Source organism: Egretta garzetta, unplaced genomic scaffold (genome assembly GCF_000687185.1).
Source record: "Egretta garzetta isolate BGI_Z169 unplaced genomic scaffold, ASM68718v1 scaffold325, whole genome shotgun sequence".
NCBI classification, from domain to species: Eukaryota; Metazoa; Chordata; class Aves; order Pelecaniformes; family Ardeidae; genus Egretta; species Egretta garzetta.
The window spans coordinates 611771-626069 of NW_009259833.1; the positions used below are offsets into that span (position 1 = coordinate 611771).

The 14299-nt window shown below is 44.6% G+C and overlaps 1 protein-coding gene across 23 annotated transcripts in view; it reads left to right on the top strand.

Moving 5' to 3' along the window:
- The window catches only part of EXTL3 (exostosin like glycosyltransferase 3), a 134205-nt gene that overhangs the window by 35131 nt on the left and 84775 nt on the right, over positions 1 to 14299 (top strand). For 2 of the 23 annotated variants that reach the window (XM_035895427.1, XM_035895430.1), the window contains one exon: positions 7574 to 7735. The exons of 20 other annotated variants lie outside the window; for them this stretch is intronic. The gene's annotated coding sequence lies outside the window, so the exon portion shown is untranslated. One more of the 23 variants, XM_035895434.1, reaches the window with a different exon arrangement.

Consider the following 14299-nt stretch of genomic DNA (forward strand, 5'->3'; position numbering starts at 1 on the left):
TTATACTATTTTTGTGTAACTAGCACCTGCCATTTCATTCTGAGCTCCCCAGAAGGAACACTGTCCGACAGCATTTCTGGTGGATGCCAGTATCTGAATAAGATGACCACGCTAGGAGGTGGGGTTTTAAGCCAGGTAGGCTGGCTCAGGTGGCCAGTGAAGTGGAGTCAGAGAGCAACTGGAGATGTGATGGACAATATGAAAATGTCCTCACCTCTGCTGTTGTAAGAAAACATAAGAATGACGTTGAATTTGAGTAAAATAGTCTAGAGCATGAGACTAAATGACTTGAATGGCAGTTTGTATCCCCATACTCTTACTTCCTTGACAGTTCCTTTAGGTTGAAGAATGCTTTAACTCAGTGCACTCACTGCATATGAAACTGGTGGACCTGTATTTGCTGCTGAACTGGCATGTCCAAGGCATCTGCAACAGACTCGGCTGCACGTAGGGAACTGATTTTGCTGTCACAAGTGAGGCGCCTGTGTTTGTCCACCTTCAGGGCGGTAGGCATCGCTCAATACCTGACTGCTGCGGGAAGAGACAACGCTTTTCATCTCTACAGAGATCCTTCTTCTGTGTTCAGCAGCATAAGGCAGAAGGGGTCTTTGTCAAGTATGTGTTAGATGAGAAATTAGACTGGAAACAAGGTTTTAATCTACATATTTTACACTATTATGCTCCTATCCACGCTTCTCCTAGGCTATACATACGCTGGGGTGAGACTTTTGAAAACTAGTGGATTTTATGCCTTTTAGTGTCTTAAGTCTTTGGATGTGCTCCACTTATTCTTACGTTTCCTTTCCAACTGCATCATTAAAGGTGTTTCTAACTGAAATATATACTTAATCAGCTGCCTCGAGGTTTTTTTTTTTTAACAGGGAAGAACTCCAAATACACTTATTTTCATGGTAAGATCACAAGCATCGGCCACCACTCTGTAGTTTGGCATTTAAGTTCACATGTGACTATACATGTTCTTCTTGTCCTTGCAGATGTTTTCAGCTACTATTTGTAGATCCAACAAACTGACCCTTCTCCTCTCAAATACAAATTTTTCCATGTCAATTTAGCAAATAATTGACTGGTTTTCTTTTGAGGATAAACTCTTTTTTTTACAGAAGACAGCAGTACTACTGCCCTGCCAGTGTAGGTGTCTCAAATACTTCATGCCTCTTCTGCTTTTTTTGGTAAATATTTCACTGCTCCTTTCTATCTCCACTGGTTCCCCCTGCTTTAACTCAGCATATTGGTTTAAATTTACACTAATAATATTTTATTTTACCATGTTGGAGAGTGCAGTATGTATATCAATATATGGAATAGAAAGCTTGCTTAGAACTGTAGCAGTAGCTGTTGATGGCTAGGCATAAAGCTACTTCGAAATACTTAGGTGTGCTGATATAATGTCTAATTAGAGGGAAGATGGATGAAATGTAGTTGTTATCGGTTTTGCAGGTGCTTGCCTTGGGCTCAGCAAGGAGGAACTCGAGTCCCTAATTGGAGCACTGCAAGGGGGAGATGCTGGAAGTGTTTCTCTTCTTCCAGCAGGAAAGAACTGGTGTTAGGGCAGGCAGAGCTGGGGGTAATGAGAACATGCTCTTCCCTACCTGCAGTGGGGCTTTGGAATTGGCAGCTTGTGGTCAGAATGTAGGTAAGTGGCCCAAGAGCCCGGGATGTTTCCCTGGATGGTGGCTTTACAAAGGCGGTGTGGTCTGTAAAGTGGTGTTGAGAAGCAGCAATCCTGCAGGGAACAGCTCTCAGGTGGGGAGGCATTTCACAGCATGAAGCCCCATCAGTCCGGAAAGGCTGAATCACCTTTATGGAAGAGGAAAACCAAAGGAAAAGCAATTGAAAATTGGTGGGTTTTTACAACTCATAGAGGGATGGTGTTGCTTTAAAGCTTGTTTGTAGTGTTCATATTCACCTCTGTTGACCTGCATGGCCAGAACTGGCTTGCTTTTTCTGCAGAGTCAGGATTTCTGTTGCAGCAGTAGTTAGAGGGAAAGAAGAGGTATCAACTCTACCCTGGCTGTGAGCTGGGGAAAGGCTGCTGAACTGGAAAGTTTAATATGGGTTATTAATGGTGTATGTATCTATGGACCACGTCCTAAGAAGAAAGAGTAGATACCTTATGTTAAAAGTGCCCAAGATATTCATTCCCCTCTCTGCAAAAATAAGGATAAATACTCTTGATCTGCCAAAAGGGGCTGTGTGGGTTTAATTAACGTTTGCAAAGTGCTTGTGGATAGCATCTTTCATCTGAGAATCTAAAGGCAAAATATATTCTAGGCATTCTCGCTCAGCTTTGCAATTATTCCTCCAGCTGTCGTGAGCTGTGCCAACAAAAACTGCTCTCCTGTCATCAAGGGATTGTTGATGCCTTGTGACTTGTTTTGATTTTGATATTCTCTTCCCTCCACTACTTACACCCCCCACCCCCTGCCACTTGCTACGCAAAATATAGCATGCTCTCCAAATCTGGGGGAAAGAATAAAACCCATTCTTTTGCATTAGAAACTATTAGTGTCTCATGGTATATTCTACCTTGCCCCCCTTTTTGGTCTATGCCCTTTGTGGGAGTGATGGTGTCTCTTAATTTCTCTTTCTCTCTTTTTTAAAAAAATATTGCCATAATTTATTAAATCCCAGTCCAGAGAGGCATGCTGGCCCAGGCACTGTCATTTTTTTATTTTAAAGGTGGATGTGAAATACTAGATGAATTCCTCCAGTCCCTGGACTCAGGTTCCCCTGAGCTCACACTCGCAGAGTTTGGGGAGTTAAGACCTACAGCTTTGTTGTCCCAAATGCTAATTTTATTGCTAACAGGACTTCGTGAAAGCCTCTTCGTAAAAATCAATATTACTCAAATTCAGTTTTAAAGGAAGGCTTGTATGTATATAGTCTCCAAGAGACTAATATTAAGCCTAACAGTTTTTAGATGAAATAGTTATGAGTTCAATGCAGATTGAGGTACAGCCTTTCTACAAGACCCTAAGCATATCTATGGAAAAAGGGAAAAATACCTCTGGTTTCCAAATACATTCGCTGTTGTCGGTACTTGCTGTGGGACTAGGTCCTTGTGCTCTGTGTCGGGCTGTCTTCGTCCATCCCAACGTGTCCTTGCATCACCATCACATAGTTGGTGCTTGGTAGCATTGGTTGCCCATTGCAAAGCTGGGTCGGTTGGTGGGTGGGCTGAGCACGGGCTGCCCACGAGGGAAGTACAGATGTGGGAACCCGGGGTTTGGGAACACTGGGTACCCCGGAGCACCCCCCCAAGTCTACTGCTTAGGTAGCTGTGGCTATTACTGTTATTCTTGTGAGGATTCATTAATCTTGACTTAAAAAGCATATGAGATTTAATATTTTTATTTTTTTTAACTTGAAGAAAGTGCAAAATTTCATTTGAAGTCTTGGAACATTTAAGCTCATAATTATCTGTGGGAAGGAAGGCTACAAAGAAATTACTTCAAGAGCAGCTATGTACGGCCGCTTTCATCAACCCGCTAGATCTGTTTGCTTTAGCACTTAAAGCCTCGCTCCTGTTTGCCCTTCAGACTGTGGGAGAACGAGCTGGAGTCTGTCCCACCGCGTGCATCTCTATCGGAGAGCGAGCTGGTTCTCAGTGACAAATTGGCAAGGGTTTAAGAGCCAGAAAAATAAAATGCAGTGTGATAACTTGTTTTCCCCTCTTTAAATCCCAAGTCATATATTGCAGAGTACACGGCAAGATGTGGTTATTCTCTGCCTGGTGCTTCTGGCTTGAGGGATTTGGTACTCCAAATTGAAATGAATATCGCTGGTTCCCACTAAGAGTGGGGGGAGTAGTGTGACTTCATGAAGATTTGTGTCCGTGTTTGTCAGTACAAACTTCATTGTGGGAGTAGAGATGTCTGACTCCCACATGAAATGTAGTAAGTTTCTTCTCCCCAGAAGAAAATTCTGAATTCTGCTAAGTGTGTCGTTGATGGTTTTCAAAATAATAAATCTTAGCACGGTGCATGCACTTCACTCCCTACTGGAGCCTGTGATATTTGCTGGGTGAGGATGGCAGTAGCTGAGACGCAATCCACCACTGCCTCCCTGTGCTTCGGTGCCTTACGAGGGAATGGAAAAATCTTTGAGTGAGTAATGACTTAACCAACAAGTTTGATTAACACAAGAGACGAGCTCATCTGAGCATCCTAATAATCACTTGGTCTTTTATGCAGCTGCTGAGATTGAGCTTATGGAAGCACATTTCCCGCTGCTCCTGGGTCGCGTATCCTTCGTGGAAGTGGTGCATCAAGGGGGGTATTCCCAGTGCTGGGCTCAGCCAGGGGAGGGTTTCTAGTTACCTTTTTTACTAAAGAGCTCTTGATGTTTTCTTGAAAAATGTCGGGAAGTGTTGCCTGCTATTTGGAAATAGCTTTGCTTAGCTGCCTATTTCTGAAGGGTTGGTTTTCCCTCCTCCTAACCCCCTTTCCCATCTGACGACTGTGTGCCCCGTTTGTAGCAATGCACGTGCCTCTTGGGACAACTTGGTTGTTGAAGACCAGCAACCCTGGGAAGGGAAATAAAGGGCAAGTGGCTTTGAGGAGAGACTTGGAAGAGGAAATGAAGCCAAATACAGAAACTGCATGTGCAAAGTTTGTTTCTGTAACCCTGAGCTCTGATTACGTGCAGTTCTGCGGCGTAATGATCTTCATGGCTATGGACAAGTTGAGCAAGATGAGCAATCAGGGAGGCTGTCAAGCCGTACCCCTGGACCGGGAACCAGACTGCTTCTCCACCGTGCATCATCTTGTGGTTTTATTGCTGAAAAATGGGGCTCCTGCTCTTGCTCTTAGGGGACTTTTTGATGTTCCAGTAGAGCTTCATCATCTGAAGAAAGCTCAAAATTACATCTCTGAAATTGCAATTCTGTCATTTCAAGCACAGCCTTGTGTATCGTTGCCAGATAATTCCTCTCTCTTCAAATATGGGGAGCCATCATTAAGCGTTCCTCTCTCAGCTGCTTTTGAGCTGCTCTTAGCTCTGGGACTCTTCTGTTCCTGGAGCAGAAGGGATCAACAAGCAAGTTTGTCATGATTTGTTTCCTTACATATGCCCTGATTACAGCACTTGAGAGGAGGGATTTCTCCCATCTCTATCTTGTTTAGTTTATCTCATTGTAGGCCTTGCCTTCTGGGCTGGATTTAATTGGCGACCCATTTCTCAGCAACTTCAGCTGGTATTTAGTCATTCCTTGCTTTAAAAGTTGGGGGGAAATCCATTCCTCCTGTTTGACCTCTCTGCTGTCTGCCTGCCCCAGTGGCCTCCTTTTTCCTTTTCGTAGCCAACTTGCGTTTCTGAAGCTGGGTGAGTTATTCCCCCCTCCCCCTCCCCCCGCTGTGTCTGTGTGTTCCCTAAACTGGTACGATTGATTCAATTCATACCCTCTAAGCAGCCTTTTTCACTTAACAGAGTCGATGCAGTAAAATGAGCTTGGAAAACAAATTTGTTCTTCCTTAATATTTTCAAACTCCCTAGTCTCCCATTTTTTTTAATTTTTTTTTAACAGAAACCTCCTATTGAGCTCTTTTGTAAGAGCTCTGCCTCTTGACTTTTCTCTTAACGGCTGGCTTCTGGGCTACAGCACTCAACGCACAAGTATAATACTCTTAAGCATCATATAATGCTTTCCATTCCCAGGATCTCTAAGCCCTAGACAGCTATACGTTCACAGCTCTGTGGAACCAGAGCCATCTGGGAGGTGGAAGGATGATTATCGACTCGGAGAGCAGTATCACACTTCAGTCTGGGAGCAGAAAGTTGGGCTGAGACTGCTGTGGGGTGTTTGGAAGAATTGCTGGGAGGTTCATGGCTCATCTGCATATGGATATGCAAACTAATTTGAATTCAGCTTCTCAGGTTCTTCAATTGTTTGAAGTTTATGAAATTTAGTTCTTGCTCAGAATGAAATTTGCCTGAAGGTTTGCCTTAATTTACTTCCAGAGTCAAATTAAGCTAATGCGAAAGAAGGTCACTTCTGCCGACAGTGGTTTAGTATGGTTGAACTAATTGGCTTGGATTAATACCCTTTAGTTAAAATAGAGAAATTTTCACTGAGTAGCCCTGTAGTGAAGTCAGCACTGGGTTAGGACCCAGGAATTCTTGCCATCATCAAATGGCTTTCACTTGCTTTTATTTATGCCCCCTTTCTGTGCCTTTGACGTGGGCGTGCTGGCTGGGCCCTGGCTGGTTTGTGTCGCTTGCCATGTGTTCGTGTGTGCTGAGTTTTTTCTGTGCACAGCAAATCCACCACATCAAGTGAAATCTGCCTTTCTATGCAATCAGATGCCTTGAGTCTAGCAGAGCAGTATTCATTTTAGATTTATTTTAAAGCAAGTAATGTGGTTTTTTTCCAGAGCAGTAAAGCAATAAATGAGAAAAGCTTCCTTGATACTTTTAGGAAATTACAATTTTTGTTTATGCTTTTTCTGAAATCTACAATGAAAACATAAACGTTTCTGTGAAATGTAAAGGTTTTGAAGACGGTGCAAAAATGAAAAATTGTCTAAAACGAAAGCTTAGGCAGCTCATGGATCTGTTTTCCCATGGAAAACGTTTTTCCCTTGTGGACATAGTAAAGGCTGAATAATCTTGCTTAGAACTTGATTCTCAGATTTCAGGGCAAGTCTGCTTTAAACCTCTTGAATCTACACACATAATTCATCCTTCCTAGCAAATACTCTGCTGCTGGTTTTCCTTGTAAAATCAATAAACGGAGGTAAAGAAGAAAAACAAGTGTTAAGGTCTTTGAGTGAGGGGGAGAGAGGGTGCTTTGCAGGTACTTGGAAGAAATGAAATTTAAGCAATTTTCCTCATCTCAAGCTGCTGTTCTTTTTGTATGTATTGACTTTTAAAATCTTGTTCATTCTCCAGTTCCTGCTAGGAGGGAAACACTTGCACTCACCTGAACTTTAGCAGACAGCTGTTAGGTAAGCGTGTGAGCAGGAGAAAGGGACCTACAATTTCTCTCGAGCACTACAGATTAAATAAAACCTCTCTCTATAAAAGCACCTGTATGTGCTCTTAATGTTAGACCTTGTATATTTTATCTTGAGTAGTCATCCTTTCCACCTGAACTATGTTAACTGCATTTTAATTGTAACAGTTTACCTAGTTTTGACTGTGGTGACTGTTTCATAAGCTGGGATCTTACGTGCCTCTAATTTGGCTGGACGACTTTTGGCATCGGGAATTACCGTTTTGGCGTTGATTTCGGCCTGTGGGTAAATCCATGAAGCTTGTCTGAGTTGTATGGCTGTTGTATGCAGCTCTCCGTTGTCACTGACACAGTGATAATGCTCTTTTGTCATGAGGATTAAAATTACACTGCTCCCTTCCCAAATTAATGAAATAATTATTTAATTATTAGATAAAGAACAAATGGGCTTAGAAGATGGGGCTTAATTAGCCTGATAATTTAGTTTGGTGTTAACCTGCTTTTTAAATTTTAAATGTTTATATTTTTGCAGTTCATTTTGTTTAGTTAATGAAGTAAATACAGCTGGAAACTTTTGTGTGCCACTTCCCTTTTTGCCAGGAACAGACACAAAGTGAGAGCCACCCCAGCCTCCATCCAGGCGAGCTCTGTGAGCCTCTGGAGGAAGCACCTCTCCCTCGGAGTGCCTTTGGTCTGTGCAACCCCGACTGCAGGAGCTGCAGAAACGTGTGGTTCTTCCCTCCTCTCGCCTCCTGCTCATCTGTAAGCACTTAAAAATACATACAATGATTTCATCTCCCGGATCTGCTCTTCTTCAGCAAAGTCTGCTCCAGGGCAGGACAGCGTGGCCTTGGCCGGACTTCCCGAAGGGTGGTATCCCCTCCGTGCAGGTGGCTGCACGGAGAGCCAGTGCTGCACCATGAATGTTTTGAAAGGTGAAGGCTGAGAGCGCTGGATGAGGGGATGGACAGTGTGCTGGTTCCTAGTGTTATGTGTTGGTTTCAGAGCACTTTGGGGAAGAAGAGGAGCGTTAGTTTCATTTATTTTATTTTTTTCTTTAAGCCAGGAAATTTTTTGGCCCCACAGGACAAGGGTTTTCCCCAGGCACACGGACAGGAATTATCAGCTAGAAGCCCAAAACTCTCAGGACCAAGAGCGCTTGTTCCTTGGAGCTGAGGTGTCTCATGGTCATGCTGGAAATCTTGAATCATCTCCAGAACTGCTCAAGGAAAGAGATGTCCTCAAGTCTTTTATTGGATAAAGTGTGTTTTAGTCACCAGTGCTGGCTTGTTGGCAGGGACCTTTGCATGCTCTTTCTTCTCTTTGTGACAGGATCGGAGCCTGCGGGTTGCTGTGTGGCAGGCAATAAGTGCAGCCCTGTTTATTCCCGCAGAGAGCAGTTGCTGCCTGCAAGAGAGGATATGGAGCACCTTCAGATTTTCTCTTATGGGGAGTTCACATATCCCCATTCGGTGTTAAGCAAACAGATACTCAAAATACTAATGTGTATTTGGAAGGCTTACCCCCTCAGAAGTATTTATCTGCACATTGTCTCTTCCATGTCCATCCCCAAGCACTTCCCCTGAGTCTGTCAGGGTGCAGCTCTGGGGACTGGGATGTCACTGGTTAGGACTGTCAGTCAGGCTGTGGTGTTCCTGGCCTGTCCCCTGGCCTCAGCCCACCTGGCACAGCCTGGACATGATCACACTGTTAAACTTCCAGCCTCCAAATTGGGACAGCTTGATCCCAGCTCCCTTTGGGGACAGTCCCCAGCCTCTGCCATTTCCTGACCCTTACCTGGGGACTGTTTGGGACCACTCTGGCATGGTTTAACTCACTACTGTAGGCACAGCCCCTGGGTTTAGTCCTTGTCCCTGGCATTTAACCATTTGTTTTTCCTTGTGTCACATCTTGGTGTAGGAACTGAGCTCTTCCAGGTGACGGACTCTCTTCCAGGATGAAGAGGGGATGGGGCCATCTCTGTTCACCTCACAATAGTGCACAATAGTACCACTGTTAAACTTGCTGGTAATGATTGCTCTTCCCATAGCAGGATTGTCCCTGTTCTAGTTTCTCTTGTCTGACTTTAGTATCAAAGTGTTACTTTGTCTTTCTCTCTTAGAAAGTTGTTCTCTAGTCCTGTTTGCAGCCTTAAAACTCTTGGTTTTGTGGAGTTACCGCCTGTCAGAACACAGGATCTTTCTCTGCTTGGTCTTTACTCTCAAATATGCCAAATTCCCTCCCCTGCCAATATGTCCAGTTCTTAATGTGAAATGAAAACATGGGAAATCCAAACTGTTCCACCAGAAGGTTTTAACTACAAGTTCTGGTCATGAGGTGGCTGTGGCCCAGGGCTTGGTGTGAGGTTCAGGGTGGCTGGAGAAGCAGTGCTGACAGAAACCCATGGTCTGCACCATCCAAGGGACTGGGCTCCCTCAGTGCAATTGCTGGGACGATGCTGAAATCAGCACCAAAAGAGGGAGGCAGGGGGCTGTGTATTTATCAAATTATATGTGTTAGCTTTTAATCCATGAAATAATTCAAAAAACTAAATCCCACATGGTCGTAAGGTTTGGAGGTAGAGAGAACTAGGCTGCTGTCTTTTTGTGAACAGCAAGTTAAAAAGTAATAGGTTGCCTTAGATGATACCATATTATCTGTATTTCTTCAGACTATGGCTACAACTTTAGGACTTTACAAAAACTGTAAAAAAACTGCCTTTTTTTTGAGAAATCCAAGACAAGTACTGAAACCTCTTTGATACTCATGTTTGAGGCATGTCAAACATCTCATGTTAGCAGAACTGGACATGGTGGAGGCTATTACATCAAAATGTAATAAAAGCAGATATTTTTATTCCCATTTACTGTTAGTATGAATTTCCCATTTCAGTCTGGATATTCAGTTTCCTTTTCCGATCAAAATTTTACCTCCTTATGAATCCAGATCCCTAAGACATGCAGTGCTTTCAACCTTCATGTGCATCTTTCTTGGATGGGATTTCTCATTTAAAGGATATGGGGTTCTCTGGGCTGATACAGTGAAAGCAAGTCACCGTTTTTGTTTTTATTATCTTTGGTGCTTCTTCACAGGTTTTGCAGTCTGGAAGTGCCTCCTTTAGAAGCTAAATAAAATCAAAAAGAGATCTGAGACGTTTCAGTCTTGTGGTTCTTCTTTGCAACAGCTGGGTGCTTATCAGAGAGGTGCACACTGGAAGGGATGTCTCAGAGGGTAAAGTTAAAGCCACCAGCTTTTATCTGTGGGGCCAGTGCATGTTGATTGCATGAGGTATTGCAAATTCCGAAGCCGTTAAGTGAAATTACTAGGAAATTACCATTGTTTAGGTCAGCTGAATGTCTTTGAGTTACCTTTTGTGTATATCCATTTCTTGGATATTTTGTGTATATCCATTTCTTGGATTTCTTACACCCATACTTCACAAAAAATTATAGCCGAAGGAGCAAACTGTCGTTGATGTGGGCAGCACTTCTTGTACACTGGTACCCTTTGGAGTTAACATATTTATATGTGTGGGAAGGGGACTGTTTAGAATAGCTTTGCCTGGGGTGAAGTACCTGTGCATAACTTTTGTTGAGCGTTATGGACATGTGTTCAGTCTTTTCTGCTTAGTTGACCCTGTTGATCATCTGTGGAGATGCTAAGATTTGTAGCAGAAGAAATGGTTGCATGGAAGTAAAAGCATGAGGGATAAACTTATTACTCAGTAGGAATCAAAGTTTCTTTGTATGGCTGAAGCCTGAATCTGGGTTTGTTGGCCCTGGTTTGAACAAAGGTGAAGTTTGCATTTGAGTCTACGCTGATCCAGTTCCTGCCATACTTAACATGATTGCCTCTGCTGAGTTGTCTCCACTGTGTAAAGTTTCCCAGGTTATGTTTCTGTTCAATGCAAGGGAAATTATGCAGGGGCTTTGGAAAGGTCTGTGTTGTATAAAGCACACGGTGCAGAATTAAAGAAGACACAGAGCTCCCCGTGTCATACGAAATGGAGGCATTTTAATTGAAGATAGTGATGCTTTGCGTTAATGGCATGCAGCTGCTTGTCATTGCGCATCTTTGTGGCACATTGAAGCAGTTAGATGCCAAACATCAGAAAAGTCTCAGGTCTTCAAGAGACTGGGGGGAGGAGTGGAGGCTCTGTCAACTCTTGAATGTTTATTCAGATGCCTGCGCTCCCTGTAGTGCTCTTGTTCCCTAATGATGGTTCTGGGATGAGTCGGAACAGCTCACTGGGGGACAGGATTTAGAAGAATCCAGGACTGAGCGACGGACTGAAGCTCTCAGTGCTCCAGTTGTGCCTCTCTGGCTCGGAGCGATCCCCACGAGCCACCTAGGCTGTGTCTCGCTGCCGGTCTGAGTGGCAGATCTGCCAAGGAATGGGCTGCTGCGCGTGAAGCCTGAACAAATGGTTCATTTGCATGGTTGGTTCATATGTTTGCAAAGTCTGTTTCATGCTATAAAGCACTAAGCTTCATTTCTGATGAGCAGGTGTTTGGCAAGTAAAGAGACATCACACCATCAGCTGGGATAGAGGAGGAATCTGCTACCGGAGTGTTGATTCAGAAGCCGTGGCTGGTGTTCAGGAAACTTTCGTTTGAAGAGTTTTCTAAAGTTCTTTGCTTGCAAATGGAATGAGAGAACCCTGCTGTGAAACCCAGTCTTGTGATTATAAAAGGTGCTGGGCAGAAGGATCTGTTTCTGGGAAGTCCTGGGAAGAGGTTGGTGGTATGGTTAGTGCTGGGTCCTCTTTGTGTCACTGCTGCCCTGCAAATTAATAAGTGTCTCCTTGGCTCTTCGTTGTTACGGAGCTATCATTTAGTTTTTGCTCTTTGCAAAGTCTGCTTTAGTACTGAACTTCTGAACATGACTCAAAGCCACAAGTAAAAATATGATTCAGAGCAAAGCCGTAACTTCAGACCTCACAAGGTGCCATGAAGGGAGGGGGTGTCAGTGCAGTGATTTAGGTTCATCCTGGTACCCTGCTTGTATACGGTGTGCTTCTGAGTCGTCAAATGGATGGGCTTAGGCTCTTCCAACTCTCCATCAACAACTGTGCTATTTCCCCTGACTTCGCTCTGCCTCCTTGTACGTATCGCTGGAGTGATGGCTCTGGCTCGAGGAGCAGCAGGTTGCCTGGTCTGCTGCGTCTGGGGCTGTAGGTCTGTGTAACGCCGCTTGCTGCGCGGGCTGTTTCTCTTTAGTATTCCCATGTACTCGCGTGTGGGTTTTTGTTTGGATTGGCGAGCATGAATGATCATTTTTGAAACACTCCTGCAGATTTGAAAGCTTTCGTCCTGAAAAAATGAAGTCTCTCTGCCCTTTCATCCTGGAAAGATTACAGAGGGGTTTTAACATTTGGGGCCCAGTAAACAAAAGATGCTGTTGGAAGGCAAAGGTACAAAGTGGGATTTCTTAAACGCAGCCTTGCTCTGACTCTGCCCTCGCAGAACACAGTGGCAAAAAGAGCAATTATTTTTGTGAATCACAGAATCACAGAATGGCAAGGGTTGGAAGGGACCTCGGGAGATCATCTAGTCCAACCCCCCTGCTAAAGCAGGCTCTCCTAGAGCATTCTACACAGGACTTCGTCCAGGCGGGCTTTGAATATCTCCAGAGAAGGAGACTCCACAGCCCCCCTGGGCAGCCTGGGCCAGGGCTCGGGCACCCTCAGAGTAAAGAAGTTTTTCCTCATATTCAACTGAAACCTCTTATGTTTCAGTTTGCACCTGTTGCCCCTAGTCCTGTCGCTGGACACCACTGCAAACAGACTGCTTCCATCCTCGTGACTTCCGCCCTTAAGATATTCGTATGTGTTGATAAGGTCCCCTCTCAGTCTTCTCTTCTCCAGGCTGAACAAGCCCAGCTCCCTCAGCCTTTCCTCGTAGGGGAGGTGCTCCAGTCCCTTTATCATCCTAGTTGCCCTCCTCTGGACTCTCTCCAGGAGTTCCTCATCTTTCTTGAACTGGGGAGCCCAGAACTGGACACAGTACTCCAGGTGGGGTCTCACCAGGGCAGAGTAGAGGGGGAGGAGAACCTCCCTCGCCCTGCTGGCCACACTCCTCTTAATACACCCCAGGATACCATTGGCCTTCTTGGCCACCAGGGCACATTGCTGGCTCATGGTCAGCTTGTCATCTACAAAGCTGGAGTGGTCTTGGGAAGGTCCCACCCATGCTGCATTCTTTATAGTGTTATTTTCCAGAGAGATTTTGGAGCTGTAGGAGCTGTGTACACCAGCAGCCCAGGAGATGGGGTTGTCGGCTGTTTGTGCAGCTCTTTTGTAGGGATAAGTAGGTCAGTGTTACCAAGTGGTACTCGTGATGCTTCACCCTGGAAGCAAAGCGTAGCTGCTGGTCTGTTCTCTGGCCACTTGCTTCAGTCGGTGTTACGTGTTTTGCCTTCAAACTGGTACATGGTGATGTAAACCTCTGCGAAGCATTGCTGTGACTCTGCCTTTCTTCCGAAGGTCTGAGCTGTGAATCCTGTAACACAAACGTGCCAATTAACTAATTGGGTCGCTGCGCTGCCGGTGGGTATGGATATGCAAAAAGAGATGGGAGAAGATGCTGACGAAGGGTTCCCATTTCTGCCGCAACTTTTCTTTCCAGGTTACCCCACATTGCTTTTCTGGTGTTGAAGCTACTCAGAGGAGCTAATACACTGTCTCAACAATTCACAGTCAATGTGGTGCAAGAGTTTTTGAACTGGAGGGTGTGCAGTTAGTTTTGGTCCTCTTTTTGAGGACCTCAGAGCATTTTACAAAGAACTACCCCTGCTCTGCCCCTGCAATGGAAAACCAGCAAAAGATGCTGGTACTAGAATACATTCAGTTCCAAACAAACCTCAAACTTAAGAGCTACATGAGTGAAGTGTCAGAAATAAGCACATGTTTCCTCGTTCCTTTTATTCTTTTATTGTGTTTAACTTGTAGGGGTTCCTCCCCCCCGCCCTTTTCTTTTTTCCTTTTAAGCTTGAGGTTTGGGTCTGATTGAAGTTGAAGGGCCAGGAGGGCTCCACAAAGAGTTCTCTCATGTTTCTGGCATGTCTCGCTCCCACGCTCAGGTTTTATTTCAGAGTCAGAACTATGAAATAATTTAAGCCAGACCAGTGAAAGGTGCTTAATATTTCCTGTCTCTGAGGAGCATCTTTTGAGACCACCAAGACATACGTACTCAAATAACATCCCTGGTAGCGTGGGACTATGGCCGTGGCTCAGCATGGGTGTCCCCTTTCTGTCCTACAAAAGCGGGATGGTTGGAGGGCGTAGATCGATCAGTTTTGTGTAGTTACATCTTTTGGTCTTATTAC